The sequence below is a fragment of the Manis pentadactyla genome, chromosome 1 (genome assembly GCF_030020395.1).
Source record: "Manis pentadactyla isolate mManPen7 chromosome 1, mManPen7.hap1, whole genome shotgun sequence".
NCBI classification, from domain to species: Eukaryota; Metazoa; Chordata; class Mammalia; order Pholidota; family Manidae; genus Manis; species Manis pentadactyla.
In genome coordinates, this window is record NC_080019.1 from 35,116,551 (window position 1) to 35,129,903 (window position 13,353).

Below are 13,353 nucleotides of genomic sequence, written 5' to 3' on the forward strand. Positions count from 1 at the left end.
ACTGCATCATTATCTCACTGTTCTGCCCAGAAATGTTCAGTCTACTTTGGTGCTGGGTAAGGGGAATTGAAGGGTCTACTGAACCAAAGATAGAAGAGACTGGAATTTAGGAAAGCTTGGGCCCTAAAATTGGTAGGCCAGAGGACCAGAAAGGAGAGAAATATGCAGAGAAAGAGAGATACAGGAATCTGAATAGGGATCTGTTGGGGCTTTGCAAAGCTCAATGCAATGAACCTCCATAAAGTCAGGCTAAGTCAGTTACTATGAAAGAACTATAACTAGGGAGCTATGAACTTAAAAGCTCTTAGAACTTACTCAGTGATAAGTAATATGAATTGGTTTAACCAGACTCTATACTTGAGAGACCCAAGAGAGAAACTAAATTAAAGAGACCTCATTAAGCACCTCATACAGACCCCAGAAATAATACATTTTAGATAGGCAATGAAACAAACGCTAGTGTAAGGCTACATTAGACATATACAAAAAAATTTTTTTTATCTCAAAAATTTCTAAAAGATATGCATGAGGTTTGAGAAAAAGTAAAAAAATGTGACTTTATATGCAAGAGAAATGTTGATCAATAGAGAAAGACAAAGTTTCAGAGATCATGAAATTAGCATAAAAGATCTTTAAAATACCTGCTAAAGATAGGTTTAAATATTTAAAAGTAAACAACCACAATGAAGGAGGAATAGGGACTCTAAAAGAATTCCTTTAAAAAGAATTATTTTAAGAATTCTAAGTACCATATATGAAATAAATGTTTAAAACTACTCTGGTTGGGCTTAACCGCAGATTAGACATACTGAAAAACGATTTGTGACCTTCAAGTCAGAGCAAAAGAAACTCTCTAAACTCAGGTACATCAAGAACAAAGGTTGAAGAGGAAAGAAATGAAGGAGATTTATTGGCATATGCGAAATTGTTAAGCCATCTCACAGACCTGTAATTGAATTCTTAATGGAGGTGTTAGGCAAAAAGACAGACATAAAAGGGATGGAGAGAGAACAAAGCCAGTAAAGACCACTAAAAGGGACTCAAAGAGTAAACCAGACAAAACCAAAGTTAGAAAGGGGTCCCAGTTGGGGCTCTAATTAGTTAATTAGTTGAAGTTTCAAAGGCCAGGAGTGACTCAGAATGTCCAGATCTTCCCCAGACAGAGAAAAGTCAATCAAAGACTTCTCTGCCATGCCTTGTGAAGTAGAGCAGGGAAATAAGATAAAGGTGATGCCCATTGTAAAATCTACTCAGCCTGCAAAAAAGGACCAGCTTATTCTTTAACTTAACCTATATGTCCTTCTTCCTTTTCTTCCAGACCCTTAATCACGTAACTTTGTAACCAGGGCAGGAGACAGACCTCCGAAGTGTAAATAAACCTATGCAGACAAAGAATGCTGACTTCCAAAACAAGACAGCCACCTCAATAACCCCATTCTTAAGACAAAACTTCAAAGGAATTATGAATCACCTGTATACATCATGACTTTTGCTAAAAAGGCCCTAGAAAACCCCAGACCCTAAACGCTTAGGTGTGCCTCCTCTCTCAGGTTGCCTGCACTCCCCTCCTTCCAATCTGTCACTGTCTCTGACCCACTTCAGATAAGTAGGGAGGGTCTCCCAAGACGTCTGATTTGGGCCTGCAAATTCCCGTCACCTGGGTGACCCTGATGCAGCCGTATGATCATGCTCCTTAGTAGCCTACCTGACAGGCCCCTTTCTTTGCCTTTGGGAAGTTTTCAGAACACAGTCTCACTCCATCCAGTGCTCTGTGGCTCCCCCAGATTCTAGGGTGGTAGGCACTTAGTTTCCACACCGTGCAGGTTCAAATAGACACTGGATGCCCGGTGACACTGGCTTTAGGAGTTGGCGAGGGATTTGCCTAATGCTGAGAAGGAGTTCAATGAGCTCTCTGCTTTATTCAAATAAACGTGCCTTTGTCTGCCTTGACTCTGGCCCACTCCTCCCTTGGAGTGTATTCAAATAAAACTTTCATTCAGCCTCACTACTCTGTCTCTGCCCTTCAAATCTTTGTTGCAGTGGGGACCAGAACCGAGGAGAACAAACTCAATCGTCAACAGAGGGAGAGAGCAAAAGTCTACTTAAAACAATGGCCATGTTTTTTCCCCAAATTTGTTGAAGAGTGTGTAAGATAAATTCTAGCCGGAATAAGCAGGCAAAGAGAGGCAACAAAGGGCCAGGTAATTTATTTAAATACTCCCGGGTGAGGTTCTGTGGCCTTCTTGTCACAGGCCAGAGAAATGACACCCAGGTGGGGAGGTGGGGGACTTATAAGGGATTAGGAGGGGGAGGAGTGGGCAAGCTATCTTAGGGGGTGTGGAGAGGTATGATTGGCTAAAGGTGACATAATAGACAACTAGAAACTTTTTCTCCTTCCAAGAGGGAGGAAGCTGACATCCAGGTCTTAGTTGGCACATCAGGATGGAATTCAGGGAGAGCTGTCCCCTTTCCATATATGGCACGGACTTTGGGGTCTGGTCTGTTCTCCCCCTATGGCATCTCTCTGCTCTGTTTGCATGTCCTTGTTTTTCCTTTCTCCAGCCTAACATTCCAGCCTTTTGGTCATAATGGGCGACGACTCAATCTGGCTACTTCCGGCTAACAAGGGGCGTCGTGGGGGTTTGAGGCTGGTATTAGGCAGAAGGAGGGGGCTCAGTGGGCAGAGGTGTATAACAGTGAAGTAACATCTGGTTGGTGGTGACTCGGGTCATCTGGGTTAGCTGCTGTTGGAGGAACTTGAGGACACAAGGGGCAACTAAGAGTAAACTACAAACTGTTATTAAGGGGCCCAGTAAGGGCATTAGCCAGGCTATAATGGGGGACTGGAATTCTGGATGGAGTTTACATCTCAATGACTAGTATTAGGATTTAGTATAGATAAGACCGCATTATTGAAACAATACTTTTCTCTAAAATCACCCTTATTTTTATTAGAAGTAACTAGATTAAGAAAATAATTAACAGTTGGCTTGATTATTTGCATAAGTGCAGCAAGAAGAGCAATTGATTACATAGGTTCTTTTAAATATGATTTGCTGGAACTTTTTGTAAGGAATTTCAGATTGAACTTTTAAGGGCTTTTTGAGGCCAGAAAGCCAAGCTAGACTTGCCACCAGGTTGTGCCTGCAGTACCCCTGTACATTTGGGTGAATTCTTCTCTTCTCTGAGGTTCCCAAAACATTCTTGAGGTTCTTGCAACTGCCAGGCAGTGACTTTCTTTACTCACTTGGTAAGGCTGCTGGGAACTTTGTAAGCAAGGTACCAGGCCAGTTATTTTAAGGGGCTTTGTTGGCTTTATAAAGTCAATCTTAGTTCCTTAAAGCTGTCTGTTCATATCTGAGTTTACACACATGTCTCTCAGGTATGACGTTCCCGTCAAAGCCTTGGTAATATAACCAGTGATTTTAATTGGTTCTCTTACAAGGTAAGCAGATTCTTATAGAATTTGTGCAAATAAATATACTGCCATGAAATATAAAAATAGTTACTGAGAGTTTTTAAATTCTGGAGGGATTAGGTAGAGAGAAAGACAAAGTTTCAATTCTGCTTATAAAGGCAGTCATTTACTAAACTGTTGTCAGCTTAAGAGAACAAGCTTAAAACACTTTATCAACAACATTTGAAACAAAAAGCCACAAAATAATCTTCTTTAGTTTACTTAATCTTATGTAACTAATATTTGTTCCGCTGTAATTTAGTTTTTTACTAGCTTAAGAGTAATAAAACAGTGACTATAAATAATAAAAGACTTACAAATGACAATGGTTAAATGATGAGAGCTTACTGTAAGACAGTTGACATAAGGAAATTCTGATATTTCTGTAACACAAAACATTCAGTAACAAAGTTTAGCATCATTCCTTTTGACAGTGCCCTCTAGGCAATTAAGCAGGTAATTATATATCAGATAAATAAGCCAAATTAGCCAAATACTTTATCCAATGAGAAAAAGTTTTTCTGACATATTCCAGGGGCTCTCTGGAAAATAACAGAGTTACCTAGAAGCAAAAGTACCTTTTTGAATTTGATTTTTGGGAAGTTGTTAAAAGTTTTAAGGCACTTGCTTAAATAGGACTATAGGTTGCTATGAAGCAACACTTATCTAATTAACTAGAATGACAACAAAGTACTTCAAAGGCAAATAAAGAAGGTTAGACAGTTATTATCAAAGTTTAGCTTTTAGTCCTTTTAATATTAAGATCTCATTTTCTTAAAGACTCCGCCAACTCACTGAGACTTTAAGCATAAGAAACTGCTTTGATAAAACAATTAGAAGAACTTTCTGCAATCTTTCAATATTAAGAACAGACTAACAGTTAAGAAAACTTTGTTTTTTTAACTGAAAACAAAATTCTAATTTTGCTGTGTACTTGATACTGAGACTCATTTGCTTTAATTTTATATAGCATGACTATATTAAATTCTTCTACAAACTTTTTACAACTTTCTTTTATCAAAAGACATATTTTTTAGCATGCAGAAATGTTTTCCTTACTACTTTAAGTAGTTTTGATTAGAACTTAAAACTATTACTTTAACTTTCAGTGAACACTGAAAAATAGGCTACTGTAAACTGTTACACTAGCATTTTTCAGATTGATACATTTATGAACATGTATTATAATTTTTGGAAATGTGCTTTATAGCACAATTTCTTATTAGGCACAAAATATGTCTACATAACTTGGCAAACTAAGAATTTTGGTTACTACAAAAATTCTCAGGCTGTTTGCATATATATATATACTGTTATATATTAATATAGTATTATTATTAAGATATTTATTTGCTAGGCTTGTATACTTATTTTTAGCAACTATGCTAGATTACTTACAAAACTTTTACTGAATGTTAGACAAAGCCAAGCCTTTAAGCATTTTATTCTTAATAGATTTAGCAGATAACATTGACTTAAATGACCTTAGGTAAACTTAGGCAGCTGCTAACAACAAGGACATGCCTGCCTCAGCTAAACTCAAATTAGCATTAATGCTCAACATTTTTTACTAGATTCTCTGGAAGTTCCAGAATGCCCAATCTTCACAAGCGCTTGTTTTTAAATAAAATATTTTTCATATATACACCTAGACACACAAACGTACAAACTGAGATACAACGACTACAGTCAGCAACACTTTTTTCATAAAAACATATACACAGATAGACAAACTGATTCAAAGGCTTAAATTACTGATATCTAATTGCAGTCTCTCTTCTCAGCTTCTTGTCTGTGGCTTCTGGAACCAGAGGGCGGAGGGGCGTGTTCTGGTGGGGGAAGAGGGCGGTGAAGGTGGAAGGAAAGGGGGAGGGGGTGGTGCAGCCACTGGAAGAGGAGAGCAGGGCAACGGCATGGTTGAGAATGCAGGACTTTAAGATGGAGGCGACACGTGTGAAGACAAAGGACTTAGAGATGGTCGTGGAGAGAGGGGGAGGGGATTGCGAGCTGAGGGAGGTGAGAGACTGAGGCTTTCTGGCGGATCTGAAAAGGAAGGACTGAGCAGAGTAAGAGGCTGACAGTCTTTAAGTGGAGATCGGGCTAGGAGAACCTGAGTTATAGAACACTTAACATAAAGGTCTTGACGGGAGTGCAAAGTCCAAAAAGCCTGCACATATGAGATTTCACTACACTTTCCGCTCTGGTGGCAATAATTAGTTAAGTTGGTGAGGTGGCTAAAATCAAAAGTTCCCTCAGGGGGCCAGCGAGATTGGTTGTCCAAGGGATACTGAGGCCCAGCCTCAGAGCAAAGGAAGACTAACTTCCATCTGTGAACTTCCCGGGACAAATATAGAGTAGCCAGATCAGAAATTAGACACCGCAATGGGGTCTGAGCCTCTGCTTTCATGGGCTGGTTCCCTATGTCTGCTCTACTTCCTAAAAAAAAGTCCCACTGAGAGGAGCGCCTAGCGTCCCAAGTGCACCAAGTCAGGGGAGACAGCCTGGGAGCCTGGGTGAGGGACATCTCCCCTACCGCAGGGCCAGGGGCGAGTATCCCAGATACTCGCAACGGATGGGCTGAATGCCCAGACCTGGACGTAGCTATGATTTCGGACAGACCAGGTGAAACGGAGTTAGGAAGGGAAGCAGACAGGGGGAAACTGAGGGCTCACCAGAAAATAGTCTACACAGCGGAGAGTAGGCTGAGGTTCCCGGTCGGGGAAGGAGGGGGCGGGGCCCCTGGTGGCCGGTCGGGGCCCCGCGCTCACGCTCCTTCCCGCATTTTGGCACCATATGTAAGATAAATTCTAGCCAGAATAAGCAGGCAAAGAGAGGCAACAAAGGGCCAGGTAATTTATTTAAATACCCCTGGGTGAGGTTCTGTGGACTTCTTGTCACAGGCCAGAGAAGTCACACCCGGTTGGGGAGGTGGGGGGCTCATAAGGGATTAGGAGGGGGAGAAGTGGGCAAGCTATCTTAGGGGGTGTGGAGAGGTATGATTGGCTAAAGGTGACATAATAGACAACTAGAAACTTTTTCTCCTTCCAAGAGGGAGGAGGCTGACATCTGGGTCTTAGTTGGCACATCAGGATGGAATTCGGGGAGAGCTGTCCCCTTTCCATATAAGGCACGGACTTTGGGGTCTGGTCTGTTCTCCCTCTATGGCATCTCTCTGCTCTGTTTGCATGTCCTTGTTTTTCCTTTCTCCAGCCTAACAGAGTGTATATCCCCAAGTCCAAGATGTTGATCAATACCTACAGGGTAACCAGGAAAACCAAATCAAGGATTATCATAATAAAGTTGCTGAAACCTGGTGAAAAATAAAAACATCTAAAAGCAGCTAGAGAATTAAAAAAGAAAAAGACTTGAAATATGACCATCTTCTCTTTAGAAACCATGCAAGCCAGAAGATAATAGAATAACATCTGTAAAGTATTGAAAGAAAAAAATTAAAAACTGCCTACCTTAATTTCAATATCCAGTAGAAACATTCTCCACTGAAGACAAATAAAATACCTTTACACAAACAAACGCTGAGAAAATTGTTGAAAGATGCTATGAACTATTCAAGGACTTCTTTCATCAAAAGGTAAAAAAAATACGAAATTGGGAAGAGAGCCTTGATTCTTTGGATTGTAATTAAAACTTTTGGACTTTCTTTCAACTTTATGTCACAAGGGCAGAAGAATTTAATTTTGGACATTAATTACTTTGGACTAATTTCTTTGGAACTTTAATCTTTGAAGTTTTATTCCTCTCTGGGAATTTAATAATTGTATATTAAAGATTGAACATCTTTCTATTCTAGCTGTTGCATAACTGGAGTATCCTGATGCTGCGATTTAATCGAATTATAGAAGCTCTGAAGAGTTCTATTGAACAGTGCAACTATTCACAATTTGGCATGGGAAATAACAGAAAATTTTTGGTCCTAAGAGTTAATGAACTAACGTGCTGTTTTATCTTATTTGAAACGCTTCTGGGAGCAAACAGATGAGTCCACCAGCAGCTCTCAGGAGGAGCAGCAAAAAGGCAGTAGTAGGTATTAAAGTGAGTACATTCCTAAGGATGAGTATCCCCAAAAGCAGCTCTGAGGAAGGATTTTAGGTTCATATAGTTGATTTGGGAAGTGATACCAAGAAGCACAAGTTGAACAGTGGGAAAAGTAAGATTGAGGAAAGAGAACTAGAAACAAAAAAAAAAGGAAGGAAAGAAGAAAAAAAGAAACCACCAAATGGGGAGGTGCATTCATGAGATTCATGGGTGTGTTACCACTACGGGCAAAAAGGGCACCCTTCCACTGTGGACCCTCTGAAGAACCCTGTAGAATGCACCTCAGGATCTTCCCATTGAGTAGGAAGCTGTGCTTCTTACCCTGTGATTTGTGACCCAAACTAGTTAAGGACTGTGCCTGGGGGCATTAAATTCCTAGCACATCTAGGCTGCCTTTAGTGCAGCTGATAAAACGTTCTGCGTTAAGTCCTTAGGAAGATCAGTTTGAGACAGGCTCTCACTGTAGCAAGTTGTCAGGGGTCAAACACGCTGAGGTGGCCTGGGCGGGGTTTAGAGCAAGACATTATTATATACTTCAGGGCCTCTGAAGGGAGGACTGATTTGGTTCTTGCTGATCCCACCCCCTTAGGGATAGCCACTTCCTAAAATCACTATAAACTTAGTTTCAAGTCAAAATTAAGAGAATAAAGCTGGAGAACAAGTGGATGAGCATAAATCTCAGTTCTCATGTTTCCAGGGAATAAAATTTCTGAAGTAGGAGATCTCAAAGATCAACTTCAGAAACATCTATAGGGCTTATTAACATACAGATTTTTCTACCTCAAGCCCAGAGCCTCTGATTCAGGAGGTGTGGGAGTGCCTGAGAATTTGTGTTTAAAACAAGTTGCTGATGCTGCTTGCCCAAGGGCCACTCAGAAACCATTGAGGCAGAGTAACCCCCTGGGCTTCTTTCTCATCCTTTAGTAACTCACACTCAGAGGCAGAGAGAGGGGGAAACTAGTCCTCCTAATTCCTGCTTTCTGGATCTTACCTCTTGCAGGAAGGTTTTATTCCCATCTGCACTTGGCCATGCAGAAAGCTTACCAGGGAAGACTTCTTATGACTGACGAGGAAGTTCAAATCTGATGCAAGAAGAAGCAGACCATTGTTGCCTCAGACTTAAGCCACTTTGTCTAGATAGCTTTGTCACTGAAGAGGGCGATGCTTTGATGTCTAAATGTCTGTTCCTAGCATCTTTCTCTTAGATGTTTCCAAACTTTGAAGCAAAATAAGTGTACTCTATATAGACATCTATAAGAACAGCAATTTTCTGCAGAAGTTACTGACATGAGTAGGGAAAAAAAACCAACTTGAATTTATGTGTGAGGTCTGGAACAATATAAGTGAGAGAGAAATAGCAGCATACTCATAGGTCTATTGTGAATATGGACAAGCTTTCTGCCCAGAGGGTAGTGTAAACACTGAATGACTTAAAATTTCAAACATTCTGTATTATAAGCTTAAGATCTCAAGGTGATTTGCTTAATGTAAAAAGAAGGAAAACCATGAAATGAATTCCAATGGTAGAGTCAAGTTCCTTTGATTTATACATAATGTTTCTTCTGACAAGGACACAAGAGCACTGTCATATTTCAATAATCTAATTTTGCATTGTTTGAAAAGGAACAGGGCTATTGATGACTTTTCGTTGGCTGGCACCCTGGGATATTTAAATAGACTTTGCACTTCAAAAACAGTCTTTCACAAATTCCAATAACTTGTGGTATTTTCATAGCTTTTTAGGATAATCAATGATATATTTTATTTTTATTACTAATTGACAAATTGTTATGATAAATATGTTAAATTCCCTATGAAAATCTGATTTCTAAAGATCTTTTTTAACCTTTCTAAAGAGTGGATGGAGAATAGAAAAATGAGTTAAATCAGTTTTAGAGATTTATTGGGTCCATAAATGTGCTATTTGGCTGATCTAATTTGCATTTTCTTGCATTTTCATTGTATTTTTCCAGTGTTGTAGCTCATTTCCAACTATTCTTTTGTTATTGGCCTATAACAATATTCTGAGTGATATCAAGTTTACAATATTTATATACAAAATAATACATTTAAAGTTATTATGCCAAATATAAAACAACATAAAACCAGAGGAAAGGGGAACATTTGTTTAGGGAAAAATAACTTTTTAGCTGCTGTTTTATAGCTAGCCCTACCATTTATAAATGTTTTATTATAAAGTGTTGCTATTCTATTACTGTTTTGCAAAATGTTTTGATATACCACTTTTGTGACAAAGATGGCTAGTTACCTACCCAATATTTATGCCCCTCTTCCTCCTTTCTTTTTAATTAATTGAAGCCTTAATTGCTGTAGATGGCATGGTCACCACGCCAAAGTCAAAGAACCATACTTTGTATGGATGACATAAAGAATGGAAACCATGTGCTAACCGTAACAGAGAAATAACAATGATGTTACAGAGCTGCCGTCCTGAAGCATCTCATTTTGGCTTCTTTTCTGCCTAAGTAAAACACACAGTTATCTTCTTCAAGCTCCTGTTATTTTGGGTCTCTCTTATAGCAGCCAAAGGTTGTATAATCTCTTACTTATATACATATAATACATTGTCTACTCAGCTTCTTGGTTTCTTCAAATAGGATTAAATATTAAAGATAATCCTTGAAATGTATTTCTTTGTCCTCCCTCACTGATAAGAATGCAGTAGAACACGTTTTTGATCAGTCACCTTTGAACTTGATGAATTAGTGTTATTCTTTACTTCATTTCTCCCATTCAGCTAAGGCCAGAACTGGCAGGTTCAATTTAGAACAGCTGGACTGCCTAAACACCTACAAACCTTAATGGTTTATTCGTTCTTCTACATATACTTGATCTAAATAAAAGTATTTACTTACTTAAATCTATTTACTTAAGTAGAAATTGCCAGATGCCTTAAGAAAATGCTTTGAGTAAAGGTATTGCTTTTCTTTCTCCCTAATACCCCATTTAAGTGGTATTTGACAAACTTGGAAACCCCAGTCAATTTTTCACTTCATTTCACATTTCTCATCATCTCACTTCTTCCCTTACCTACCACTTATTCTATGGCCCTTCATATAATCAATCTCTTGTAAACCTGCTTAACTTCCTCACACCTGTCTCCCTCCCACTTACCTGACAAAACAAAGTGCTGTTTAAATCCAAATCTCTTTTTTTTTTTAAGATTGCAAATTCACAGCCAACTACAGTCTAAGGAAAACATACTAATACATCTCATCTCAAGAATACCCAAACATTTGCCCAACATACCAACTACATACACCCTCCTGCTCTACAAGATAATTATTTTACATCTCTTCCTCTCCCTAAGCTGCTAAACCCTCACAAACTCTTTACTTTCCGTAGTTGGTATTCCTGGTTGCATGCAAGAATCCAAGCAATGCAAAGAGGATTATTTCTTCCTGAGCACTGAGACACTCCCACCCTAAGCATTTGTTTCCAAGCAGTACATTCTACTCCATTTCAAAAGATTAACTATTCAGTTTCCAAAGACCAATATTTCCATTTGTGTGCTAGGTTACACCAACTTTTTAAGGACTTACTGAAATTTCTCCCTTCTTCTCTTAAATGTTCTGCTTTTAATCTTTATTGGACTCTTCACATCAGCCTAAAAGATGATCATATCTGCAATTTTTATAAAATTCCCTTCTGTGACCCCACATTACTCTCCAGATGTTAAAGTAGGCAGGCAGTCAGTTAGACATAAGCAGGAGATGGCCAGCCCATGACCAAGGAAGACTCCTCCCTGGCCAGCCCCTAAGCCCTCACTAGTTCCCAGGTTCACAGTCAAGGATGCCTGGCTTCTCAGGAGGCCCAGACAGTCAAGAACGCCTAGATTGTCAAGAGGCCCAGGACCACAGGGGTCTCCTGATTACAGGGCATGTGCAAGATCTGAAGACCTGGTGTGAAAGTAACCCCACCTCACTAAAATGACACCTAAATCTAATTAGCCTTGAAGCTTTGGCCCCACTGTGGGCTTTGCTTGAGTACTATGGGTAAAGTGCCTGCACAATGAGAAAGAAGTTATATAACCTAGAGCTGTCAATCAACCTGTCAGTCAAAAGATGTAAAAAGCAGGGCAGCACCTCCTGCCATCTTAAGACAAAATAAACACAAACTACCCCTAACAGCAGGGCTGCTTCTGGTTTCCAGACAGCCAGCTCTCCTGTCTTGAGAGTGTACTTTTCGCTTTAACCCAATAAATTCCTCACTACTTTTTCTTGCTGTCTGGTCTCTCGACTGAATTCTTTCCTTTGAGAAGACAAGAATTGAAGAAACACAGTGCATTCCACCAGTAACAGCAGCTACTTCATAATTCTCTCTCTTCATTTTAAACTAATGTTCAACAATGAATAGCATCATTGTTCCTCTTTCCAAACCTCATCCTTTCATGAAAACATTTATAACAAGGATTTTGAAGCTGATTAAATGTAGTAGGAGGTAATAGAAAGAAACTGATTTTACTCCCAGTTCAGGGATCTTCATTTCTAGAAAAGAGAAAGCAATAGAGATCAGCCTAGGCTATCAGTGTTAATATGGAATTCCTTTAAATTAATTAATAATGTTCAGACTGATATTGGAGTCTCTGTTATGAGACCTTATTATTCTTTATTCCCATACCCTATCTTCAGAAAACTGAAGATCAGAAAGTAAGCAGTGCATTCACAGGAGAGAACGAAATGGGAAAGCTGCATTTCTGCAATGCTGCTCAGCGTGCATCTTGCAACATGAAAGCCTGCAGTTTGGCTCAAAGTCTTCTTCCTGGGCTTCCCAGCTAGAGCACGGCAAAGGAGTGAGTTATGCAAGAAACCTGCATCAGGCATGAATGCGGAGCAGAAACTCCTAAAGCGCAGCCATTTAGAAGAGTTCTCATGCTTTACCATGTATCACAATGACCTGGGAAGCTTGTTAAGATGCAGATTTCAAATCAAACTTCCCGGGCGTGCTGGTGAAGTCCAGGCTTCTACGTCGGTGACAACTTTTTCATGTGATTCTGAGTCAGGTAGAACATGAACCACACACTGCTCTACAAACTACCAAAACTCTCATGGTTGATGCATAGACTGAAAGAAGCACAACTATGAGTTTGACGATAAGAGAAAAAAGACAGAACACATTGTTAGCCAAAACCAAACCGGAGAACTTCTCTCCCTAACTCTAAAAACAAAACAAAGCAAAAAAAAAAAAAAAAAGAAAGAGAAGAGTCTAGTCAAATAGGTCATTAGTCTGTAAACAATCACAACAAAGAAGGAGGGAGGCCCTGCTGGTAACAACCCTTTCCGATCCCCACCCCGACGTATCCTATCCTCCCAGGACTGCCTATTTTCAGCAACAATTGCTCTGAAAGTCCACTTCCAAACATCTGAGACCACGGGGAAACGGCACACATCAACTCCTTCTCATCTTGCCTGCTTTCTTCACTGGCTTCCCTGAAAGCTGTTCTCCAAGCCTTGAGCATGTTTGGCTACCAAATGGCTTTGCACCATAAACCAAGACCAACAGTAGTCAACCCATGAACTCCCCAATCTTTTCAACCTTTCCCCAATATTTTTAAATAATTGATTTCCAGGATTCATATTTCCCATCACAGGGTGCTCATTCTACAGCTTCTTTTCTCCACTTTTTGATCTCAGCTTCAAGGCTCAATCCTCTGATGTCATACTCATCACACACCTTCCTAAGGTCACCGCATCAAGCCCAGATGTAAGGCCTTACAGTCTATGCACACTGATATTATCTAAATATACAAATTTAGCCTGTCACAGTCCTCTAATTTCCACACTTATATGCTGAATTGCATATTTGACCTCCATCTGGGTAAC

The 13,353-nt window shown here is 39.7% G+C and overlaps 1 protein-coding gene across 1 annotated transcript in view; it reads right to left on the minus strand.

Annotated features, from left to right (window-relative positions):
• The window catches only part of FSTL5 (follistatin like 5), an 856,022-nt gene that overhangs the window by 196,059 nt on the left and 646,610 nt on the right, over positions 1-13,353 (minus strand). The gene's annotated exons all lie outside the window — the stretch shown is intronic.